The sequence below is a fragment of the Astyanax mexicanus genome, chromosome 11, assembly GCF_023375975.1.
Source record: "Astyanax mexicanus isolate ESR-SI-001 chromosome 11, AstMex3_surface, whole genome shotgun sequence".
In the NCBI taxonomy this organism is placed as follows: Eukaryota; Metazoa; Chordata; class Actinopteri; order Characiformes; family Acestrorhamphidae; genus Astyanax; species Astyanax mexicanus.
The window spans coordinates 22,985,549-22,997,706 of record NC_064418.1 but is presented as its reverse complement, the minus strand read 5'-3'; the positions used below and the strand labels follow the sequence as shown (position 1 = coordinate 22,997,706).

General features: G+C 35.8%; 1 long non-coding RNA gene across 1 annotated transcript in view; it reads left to right on the top strand.

Moving 5' to 3' along the window:
• The window catches only part of LOC125805051 (uncharacterized), a 67,917-nt gene that overhangs the window by 24,872 nt on the left and 30,887 nt on the right, over nt 1–12,158 (top strand). The window lies entirely within an intron of this gene.

Genomic DNA, 12,158 nt, shown 5'->3' with positions numbered 1-12,158 from the left:
CTTTGCCTCAGCTTCAATCTGTTTTGAAGCAGGTTCAAATGTATATGTATGTGTTGCCTTTGTTACGAGGTTTAACTTTAAAATCTTTTCTGAAACTGAATTTGAACAAAATTATCCAGGGTTGTCTTAAAAATCCTGGTTTATTGGGTTACCTCGCTTCGTAGAATACCCCACAGGACCTGCTGTACACCCGTCTCTCAGTGCTAACCGAATTAGATCACTGCGCTAAAAACACGGCTATACCATAAACCTGTCAGTGATAATGACAAACAGACCTAAACAGACCAGATCTGTCCGCTGCGAATTCCACACACAGGAGCCGAAAACAGCCCGGAACCGTGCCACCAGTTTTATTCGTTTCACTTCCCTTCCATTTATCCTGCTGTATTCCGCTGCAGGACTTTTATTTTGACAACTAGTTTCCAGTTGTGACGCCACTGGCTCCTGAGCGCATCATATACATAACTGTGTCTCAACTCAGAGGCTGCATCCTTCGAAGGACGCGGTCTACGAAGGTGTGTCCTTTGAAGGATGGATAGGCTGCGATGGCAGTACTGAAATGGGACAGTCTACTCTACGGAGTATTTCTTGTTTCCTGTTTGAGATTCTACCCGCCACAACTAAACTCAGAGCTGAGAAATGAGCCAGAGATTTTGATTCTCGTTTTGCTTCAGACCACAAAATACCAAATTAATTAAGTCCAGGTTAATTAACTGTGCAATTACTTAAATATTTTAAATGTGAACGAGTAGAACTGAACATAAACAAATAAAAGGGCGTTTGAAATGTTGAAAAACAGAGAATAAATTAGAATAAAGTATTATGTTATATTATATATATATATATATATATATATATATATATATATATATATATATATATATATATATATATATATATATATATATATATATAGTATTATGTATGTTATATATATATATATAAACTAAACAATACTTATAAATAAACTAAATAATACAAAATACACACATACACACACACATATATTTTGTTTTTATTTAGTTTATGTAAATAAATATATAAACATTTATATATCTATAAACTATTAACAAATAACAACCTAAACATGATACTACACATATAAACTAAATAATACTTATTATATATATATATATATATATATATATATATATATATATATATATATATATATACATTAACTAAATAATATAAATGATATAATATATAAATAATATTTATAATATCTATAAGTATTTATATATCTATAAACTACATAATACTACATATACTACATAATACAGCCGACTCCTCTGCTGACACCGCCCTTTTCTTGCTGAAATAAGCTGGCGCAATGAATCTTGGGATACTGTAGTCTGTGAAGTATACACCCGGTGCATCCTTCGTTTCCGAGGAGGCAATCCCATGTAACCGTGCGTCCACACCGAACGCGACGCGAGCGACAAAGCAGCCGGAAGTCATTCATTTTCAATGAGAGCCAGCGACACTGGGCGACAGGCAGCGACGCGGCGCGACGCGATGCGAAGCGGGCGGTTTGAGCGACGCGAGAGAGTTGACCAGAACTTAACTTTATGCAAATGAGCAGCGACGCGCGGCGGCGACTACCAATCAGAAACAGATTCTCATATGTTCGGCCTGAAATCGCTGCTCTGATTTAAGGTTCCTACTGAAGATTTATTCCGCCAGCAAAACGGAGAGAACAGAACTGAACTGAACTTAGCTGATCTGAGGTAAAATACTCCACTACACCAGCAGCTACCCCACTATAGTACTATCCTTACAGAATTACCTTTTTTAATAGAAAACTATATATTAAAACTGAGGAAATTATTTATTAAATTAACAGATTTATGACAACTAAAGAATATTTTTTAAAATTAACAGAACCTTTTATTGAAACAAAGGGAATTATTTATTAAAGTTAACATAACGATTTATTACAACTGAAGAAAGTATTTAACACATTTAACGTAACGATTTATTCAAACTGAGGTATGGAATTTGGAACGATTTAGTTAAATCTGAGAGAATTATTTATTACATTTTACAGAAAGATTTATTAAAACTGAGGGAATTATTTATTAAATTAAGAGAAAGACTGTTTATTAAATCAAGAGGATTATTTAATATATTTAAGTAAACATATTAATTACATCCAAGGAATAATTTATTACATTAAGTTAACAATACTATACAACAATACTACTAACAACACTATTTTAAATTATGGACAAATATATTTATATTATATAATATATTGTAAGAGAATGATTTACTACATTAAGGAAAATAATGTATTATATTTAAGTAAACCCATTTATTGTAATATGAAATAATTATGTTAAATAATTGTACTTAATAATAGTTATAAAATATATAAAGATTTATTGTTTGTGAAACGTCTGTACGACTGTTTATGGTTTAGGAATTGTGTAGATAGGCTGAACCCTTGTTTCTGTACGTGCCGTATTAGGAAAACGCCCACCAGCGACAGCTCGTTCTGAGTGAGACACGCCCACAAGCGACTCATCGCCTGTTGCACAGGCGACACAGAGCGATTTTATCGCGTTCGGTGTGAACGTACAGTAATGCTGCAGACCGGAGCCCCTAGTGGGCGTAGCCAAAGGGAGGAGCATGTGGCAATCATTTTCGACTGCAGCCAATCAGATACTACACTTTCGTTGTCAATCACATTTTATTAAGCCAATCATCAGACAGACTAAGCTGTCCATCATTTTTTACTGCAGCCAATCACCTTAACAGATCTGTCATAAGAAGGCGCAAACTGCGGTGCTACCGGTTAAACTTCTGAACAGCGGTGAAGCTGAATCTGTATAAGTATTTTACAAAATACTATATTAACCGTTTAAACACATTTATGTGCTATTGTAGTTAGTCCTCATACCTGTCAAGTTTTGGATTTAAAAATAAGGGATATTTTCCTCCGTCCACTTAAAGTCATCACACCCGCCCAACCGAGGTTCAGTATCCCTTATATTTTAAGACAGGTTTACAGAAAATCTAAAAAAAAAAAAATATATATATATATATATATATATATATTTAAGATATATATCTTTTTTTTATTTAATGGTTTTAAAATGGAAAAAGGGTGCACAAATTCTGGGGGGTCTTTTCCACACTGACCCTCCTCTGCGCTCCGCTGATTGGCTGTTTCTTCTGAAAGGCGGGACTTTCTCCTTGAACCGGCACCACGATTGGTTAAGAGGCACACAGCGGTCAGTGCCCCGTATCCTTAATAATAAAGTTTTTTTAATTTTAATATAATACGGAAAATTTACGGGAAAATACTAAAACTGGAGGACAGTGAGGAAGAGGAGTAAAATACGGTAGTTTCCCATCCAAAACAGGCGACTTGACAGGTATGAGTCCTGCCTATATGCCGCTCTTAAACAGAAGTAACTGAATTTTTAAATCAAAGATTAAAATACTCGTTTTTCTGGAATGGCACTTTCGTGTTTTTTTTTATATACATACATATACACGATTTAATGTAATTACTGCAATAAAGGAAAAAAACACGTGTCATTCCAGAAAAATGAGTATTTTAATCTTTGATTTAAAAACATCTAAAGTCATTAAATCGTTTATATGCATGTAGGCATATAGGCAGGACTAACTACAGTAGCACATAAATGTGTTTAAACTGTTCATATAGTATTTTGTAAAATACTTATACAGATTCAGCTTCACCGCTGTTCAGAAGTTTAAATCACGCTAAGTTTAACCGGTAGCACCGCAGTTTCCGCCTTCTTTTGACAGATCTGTTAAGGTGATTGGCTGCAGTAAAAAATTATGGACAGCTAAGTGTGTCTGATGATTGGCTTAATAAAAAGTGATTGACAACGAAAGTGTAGTATCTGATTGGCTGCAGTCGAAAATGATTGACATTTGCTCCACCCTTTAGCCACGCCCACTGGGGCTCCGGTCTGCAGCATTACCATTCTCGGCAATCCTGCGCCCCGAGTGCATTAATTTACACTGAGGAAGGTGTAAAATACACCTATAATAATCACAACTCTACCAATTTGATTTTCACATGGTTTGGTTTCTTACAAACAGCAGAGATGTAGTAATGATACAGGACACTGTTACACATTACAAATACCTGCTTTCATGCTGAAATACTTTATATTATGATTTTAAACAAATACAGACATATGGTATAGCATATTAATAAGGTTTATAAATGAATGTTCTATGTATATATACATATATACACATAAATACACATATATATATATATATTTTACATATAAAAAATAACTTGCATAATAAAGGAAATAAAATGCATATTATTATGCATAGTATATTTTACATTGAACCAATTGCAAGTGAGATATTTAATTAAAAGCATTAATAAGAACTACTTAAACATACAAACAAAAAGCATTTGTTACCTGTCTCCACTCTCTTAACTATAAACTTCATCATGAAATATAATTATTAAAATCTTTCAGAGATGTATTTTTTTGCATTATTGTGTGAGTCCAAATTCCATTCTTGCTTTTATATTTTTTCATAATAAATCAATAATATTTAAGTTAAATAGGTTCAGAGTTTAAAAAAGATACAAAAATGTTTAAATTGGAGATTTAACAAGCAGCTGGCACCCATTAGGTGGAATGGCCACACATTAACACAGGCTATGTACATTATTACTTTTTGCATGCTTTTACACCATTTATACCATTTATAGTATCCAAGAGATTGTCTATTTTCCACTGGAGGGAGCATCAGTGCTGCTCATGACTGAGTGTGAATTTGTGGAGTGGATCACATGTTGTCCTCAATAATGACAGCTAACAAAGAAAAATGTTGTCCGTAATTTTTACGGTTCTACAGGTAAGTTACTGTAATATACTGTAATATACCTGTCTTACAGTAAGTTACTGTAATATACTGTAATATACCTGTTCTACAGTAAGTTACTGTAATATACCTGTCTTACAGTAAGTTACTGTAATATACCTGTTCTACAGTGAGTTACTGTAATATACATGTTCTACAGGTAAGTTACTGTAATATACTGTAATATACCTGTTCTACAGGTAAGCTACTGTAATATACCTGTTCTACAGTAAGTTACTGTAATACACCTGTTCTACAGGTAAGCTACTGTAATATACCTGTTGTACAGTAAGTTACTGTAATATACCTGTTCTACAGTAAGTTACTGTAATATACCTGTTCTACAGTAAGTTACTGTAATATACCTGTTCTACAGGTAAGCTACTGTAATATACCTGTTCTACAGTAAGTTACTGTAATACACCTGTTCTACAGGTAAGCTACTGTAATATACCTGTTCTACAGTAAGTTACTGTAATACACCTGTTGTACAGTAAGTTACTGTAATATACCTGTTCTACAGTAAGTTACTGTAATATACCTGTTCTACAGTAAGTTACTGTAATATACCTGTTCTACAGTAAGTTACTGTAATATACCTGTTCTACAGTGAGTTACTGTAATATACCTGTTCTACAGGTAAGCTACTGTAATATACCTGTTCTACAGTAAGTTACTGTAATACACCTGTTGTACAGTAGGTTACTGTAATATACCTGTTCTACAGTGAATTACTGTAATATACCTGTTCTACAGTAAGTTACTGTAATATACCTGTTCTACAGTAAGTTACTGTAATATACATGTTCTACAGTAAGTTACTGTAATACACCTGTTCTACAGTAAGTTACTGTAAGTTACTGTAATATACCTGTTCTACAGTGAATTACTGTAATATACCTGTTCTACAGTAAGTTACTGTAAGTTACTGTAATATACCTGTTCTACAGTAAGTTACTGTAATACACCTGTTCTACAGTAAGTTACTGTAATACACCTGTTCTACAGTAAGTTACTGTAATACACCTGTTCTACAGTAAGTTACTGTAATATACCTGTTCTACAGTAAGTTACTGTAATACACCTGTTCTACAGTAAGTTACTGTAATACACCTGTTCTACAGTAAGTTACTGTAATATACCTGTTCTACAGTACGTTACTGTAATATACCTGTTCTACAGTAAGTTACTGTAATATACCTGTTCTACAGTAAGTTACTGTAATATACATGTTCTACAGTGAATTACTGTAATATACCTGTTCTACAGTAAGTTACTGTAAGTTACTGTAATATACCTGTTCTACAGTAAGTTACTGTAATACACCTGTTCTACAGTAAGTTACTGTAATATACCTGTTCTACAGTACGTTACTGTAATACACCTGTTCTACAGTAAGTTACTGTAATATACCTGTTCTACAGTAAGTTACTGTAATACACCTGTTCTACAGTAAGTTACTGTAATACACCTGTTCTACAGTACGTTACTGTAATACACCTGTTCTACAGTAAGTTACTGTAATACACCTGTTCTACAGTAAGTTACTGTAATACACCTGTTCTACAGTAAGTTACTGCAATTTACCTGTTCTACAGGTAAGCTACTGCAATATACACACGCAGAGTGGCGAGTGATTCAACAGTTCTGTCAGCAGTTCCTGTGGAAATGTTGAGTTTAAACAAAGGGAGATGGGAGAACTGAACACACGCTAGGAGTCACGGGAAGCTTGGCTGAACATATTTATAGTTATTTATATATTTGGGACACAGATGTAGAATCACAGTATATGTTTTTGAGGCAGGAAGAGTTATGTACAGCTTTAAGGGTAACTAAAGCCCCGATTTCAGCTAACTCTACCCTCAGCTAAAAAATGTTTTTGGTTTTGGAGGGGCATGTACTGCAGTTATGTAGGGGTTTAGGAGTGGTAGGGAGTTTTAGAAAATATGAACTTAAAGTTACTTTAAATGTTATATTTTTCGTTTAGTCTGAGACCAAACAGTAGAGACAAGACAGCACATAGGATTATCATTTCTTTCTAAACCAGTGCCCATGTGGCAATTGTACTTATATTTCATATATGAGAACATTGCCGCAGGGAGGGAGCTGACTTGTGATATTAGTTAATGTTACAACACTAATCCAACAACTTACACTTAACATTCTCTAGCATTTCCAGTATCACACTCAGTAGTCTGTATCAAGTGGGACGGTTATTAATTTTGTAAATGTTTATTTTATTTGACAAGTTCAGGCTGATTTTTTAAGGAGCTCAATACTGCTTAATTAATCACTTAATTGCTTTACACTGACTCTGAAAATATACTATGGTAGTACTAATAGTATTGTTTCCTGCAGCTTGGTTGAAATGGTCCATGGTGGCGTGATGCTTACAGAAAGTTACCACCTGGAAATTTTGTAAAAGGTGACCCGAACCAGTGTTTGGAGTTCCTAGTATTTATATAAAAACATGCCAAACAAATAGCATAATAGTCTTACCCTGCTGCCTTTACAGTGTGGTGATTTGGCATTTATGATTCATGTAGAGTTTTTATTTTTTGTTTTTACATTTTGGTAGATATACAGCTCTGGAAAAAATAGACTTTCTTTGATTTTACCAAATTGAAATCCTTTGGAATAATATCAAGAGGAAGATGGATGATCACAACCATCAAACCAAACTGAACAGCTTTAATTTTTGCACCAGGCGTGGCATAAAGTTATCCAAAAGCAGTGTGTAAGACTGGTGGAGGAGAACATGCCAAAATGCATGAAAACTGTGAAAAAAAACAGGGTTATTTTCCCAAGTATTGATTTCTGAACTTCTTCTTCTTCTTTTTCTGAAAACTTTATGATAATGAACTTGTATTCTTTGCATTATTTAAGGTCTCAAAAAGCTCTGCTTCTTTTTTGTTATTTCAGCCATTTCTCATTTTCTGCAAATAAATCCTCTAAATGAAAATATATTTTGTCACGTCTCCTGCTGAAAGCGCTACGGTTCCTGTTTTCTGGCTATTTACTGCTTCCGTTTTTGACTACCCCTGTACCACTGTATTTTTTATATATCTGTATCTGTGAGTGTCTGAGCCCTGTCCGCAATATGACATTTTTATTTAAAATTTGGGAAAAATTTTGTCCGTAGTTTATAGAATAAAACAACAATGTTCATTTTATTTAAACATATACCTATAAATAGTAAAATCAAAGAAACTGATTCAGAAACAGAAGTGTTTTTTTCCAGAGTTTTATATTTGATTTTATTCACATGGGGGAATAAAGAGAATCTACTCATATAACCATACCAGAAATATACAAATGTTATTCTTTAAAGTCCTAACAATTACAATCACTGCTAAAACTTTGCAATTACTTATACAATCTTATGTAAGACTCTTGCTTGTGCAGGCTGGCATCAGGATAGGTTGAGCCTCAGTCTGATGCTTCAAAAAAGGAACATATTGGAAGATGAATGAACAGCTAACCTCTGAGACAAGGAATGATTGTTGTGTTCTGGTGTATTTATCAACTTTTAAACATGAAAGTAGTAAAAGTGATCTCTTTATATAATTATTAGTATTATTAGTAGTATATATTTGTACTTTATTTATTTCTGCTTAATGCATAAGGACAGGTAAGATAAGATAATCCTTTATTGATCCCACAATGGGGAAATTTGCAATGTTACAGCAGCACAGATGAAAGGACAGAGAAACATGTAAGGAAAATATACAAACAAATATATAAAAATACAAAAAAATATACATCTGGTGTAGCTAAGATAAGGTCAGAGGAGATATGATTATGGTAGGTTGTGACTACTATTATTGCACAAGGACTAACAGTGAATAAATAGCAAATAAATTGTAGAAAAATATTGCACACTAAACATTGCACAAATTGTGATGAAGAGATCATGGTACACATAAGATGCTTTTTCACGGGCACGGGCGTTTCCACCGCAAAATCACAGGTTCTCGGCCAGAAAAGCCGGTTCCAATCTGACCCCACAATCTTGCTGCTCTGGAACCAGCGAACCTGTGACACGAGCGGCCAAAGGGTGGAGCGTAAGAAATGCCACCGGGGCAAAGTAGTTTACAAACCTCACCTCCATTTACAACTAAAAGCAGCAGAAGCAGCTAGATGAATGAACATGAATCAACAGTGCTCCACTGAGGACAGCAGCAAAAGTTGCAAAAGTAGCTCGTGTTCCGCCATGTTGTTTTCAAATCGCCCCCGACTTCTGTTTACGCCCACATTCACATCGGTAGTGAGTGACTCCTTAAAGCAGTGGAAACACGGGCTGGTTCTTAAAAGGTTCGCAGAAACCGGCTCCGGCACGAGCACTTGGTGGAAAAGAGGTAATAGTCAGATTAATACACACAATGAAGCATTACAGCTATACTGAGTAAGTAGTTTTGCATGTAGTAATAAAAATAGTGTCTACTGGGAGCATGTTGTGCTGTACACTCATGTGGAAGGAAGGCCCTGCGATATCTCTCCATCACACACCGTGGGTGCAGCAGTCAGGCACTGAAGGAGCTGCTCAGTGCTGCCAGAGAGTGGTGCATGGGGTGGGACAGGTTTGTCAGCATGTGGTGGAGTAGCTGCACATTTCACAATAGAAATGATTAAACATAAAAATAAAGATTTATTATATTTGTATTGGGTGCATCCAGAAAGTATTCACAGCGCTTCACTTTTTCCACATTTTGTTATGTTACAGCCTTGTTCCAAATTGTATTATATAAGTTTATTTCCTTAAAAATCTACACAAAAAAAAACAATTATGACCATGTGAAAAAAGTTTTCTTGAGAGTTCTGAAAATTTTCTGCAGACTTCTGAGACAAAATTGTCTCGAGGCACAAATCTAAGGAAGAATACAGAAAAATTTCTGCTGCTTTGAAGGTCCCAATGAGCACATTGGTCTCCATCATTCGTAAATGGAAGAAGTTTGGAACCACCAGGACTCTTCCTAGAGCTGGCCGGCCGTTTAAATTGAGAGGAAGGTGGTCACTCTGTCAGAGCTCCAGCGTTCCTCCGTGGAGAGAGGAGAACCTTGCAGAAGGACAACCATCTCTGCAGCATTTCCACCAATCACGCCTGTATAGCAGAGTGGCCAGGTGAAAGCCACTCCTTAGTAAAAGGCACAAGGCAGCCCGTCTGGAATTTGCCAAAAGGCACCTGAAGGACTCTCAGACCATGAGAAACAAAATTCTCTGGTCTGACGAGACAAAGATTGAACTCTTTGGTGTGAATGCCAGGCGTCATTATGGAGGAAACCAGGCACTGCTCGTCATGAGGCCAATACCATCCCTACAGTCAAGCATGGTATAGGGATGTTTTTTTAGCAGCAGGAACTGACAGACTAGTCAGGATAGAGGCAAAGATAAATGCAGCAATGTACAGAGACATCCTGGGTGAAAACCTGCACCAGAGCGCTCTTGACCTCAGACTGGGGCGAAGGTTAATTTTTCAGCAGGACAACGATCTGAAGCACACAGCCAAGATCTCAAAGGAGTGGCTTCAGGACCACTATGTGAATGTCCTGGAGTGGCCCAACCAGAGCCCAGACTTGAATATGAACATCTCTGGAGAGATCTGAAAATAGCTGTGCGCAGATGTCTCCCATCCAACCTGTTGAAGCTACAGAGGTATTGCAAAGAAGAATGGGCAAAACTGCCTGAAGAGAGGTGTGCCAAGCTTGTGGCATCATATTCAAAAAGACTTGAGGCTGTAGTTGCTGCCAAGGGTGGTTCTACAAAATATTAAACAAAGACTGTGAATACTTATGTAAATATGATTTCTTTGTTTTTTAATTTTAATACATTTTCAAAACTCTGAAGAAAACTTTTCACATGGTCATAATGGGGTATTTTGTGTAGAATTTTGAGGAAAGAGATTAATTTAATACAATTCGGAATAAGGCTGTAACGTAACAAAATGTGGAAAAAGCGCTGTGAATACTTTCCGGATGCACTGTACCTCATTGGGCAACATATTAAGCCTATCAGTCAATCAGGGGCTTTGCCTGTAATTACGTGCATAGTCATGCATCTGTGTACAGTGAGAGTTCGAAGGAGACTAATGCCAACCTTACATCTAACGATTTTCAAGCGATTTCTCTGTCGCAGACAAATTTCCAGAGTCGAGATAAAATCACGAGAGTCTGGCTAGAGTTGAGCTGCAGTTGAGTTGCGGTCGCGCCATCTTGATCGTTTAGTATATAAGGTGGTTAGGATTAAAAGTTTTAGTCAGTGTTGTTTGCGTCCTGCCGCTCCGATAAAATAAACCATGTTTAATATTATTGTAAGTCTTGAGACTTTGCTCACGCAAAAAGTGACATGAACAATGTCAAGAAGTAATAGAAGAGCTAAAAGAAGACGCAAGGAAAGAATATTTTACGGTTTGCAGTTTATATGACATGTTTCCTACTTTAATATGTACAGTATTTTAAACACAGGTAGCACTTTAAAGTCATCATATTTAAAGCTAACATACAGTTGCATAAAAAAAAGTATGTGAACCCTTTGGGATTACTTGGATTTCTGCATAAACTGGTCATTAAAAACACAGTCTGCCTAAACTAAAAACACACAAAAAGTATATGTGTGGTTTTATTGAACACAACATGTTAACATTTACAGTGAGAGGGGAAAAAAGTATGTGAACCCCTAGGCTAATAAATTTTCTAAGAGCTAATTGGAGCCAGGATGTGATGAGATTGGATGTGTTGGTTAAAGCTGCCCTGCCCAATAAAAAAACACACCAGTTTGCTTGATGTGAATCATGCCTCCCACAAAAGAGCTCTCAGAAAACCTACGTTCAAGAACTGTTGACGTGCGTAAAGCTGGAAAGGGTTACAAAAGTATCTCTAAAAGCCTTGATGTTCATGTGTCCATGGTAAGACAGACGGTCTACAAATGGAGAAAGTTCAGCACTGTTGCTGCTCTCTCTGGGCATGATCATCCTGTAAAGATAATGCAAGAACACAGCACAGAATGATCCATGAGGAAAGAAAGAATCCTGGAGTGTGAGCTAAAGACTTACAGAAATCTCTGGCACATGCTAACATTTTTTGTTGACAAAGCTACAGTAAAGAAAACATTAAACAAGAATAGAGTTCATGGGAGCCTCAGGGGCTTGACAGATTGCCATCATCAACGGAAAAATGAATTCCCAAGTTTACCAAGAGATTTTACATGACCTTAAGAGAGCGATTCACACCAGATATTCTAAGAATATTGCTGAACTGAAACAGTTTTGTGAAGAGAAATGCTCCAAAATT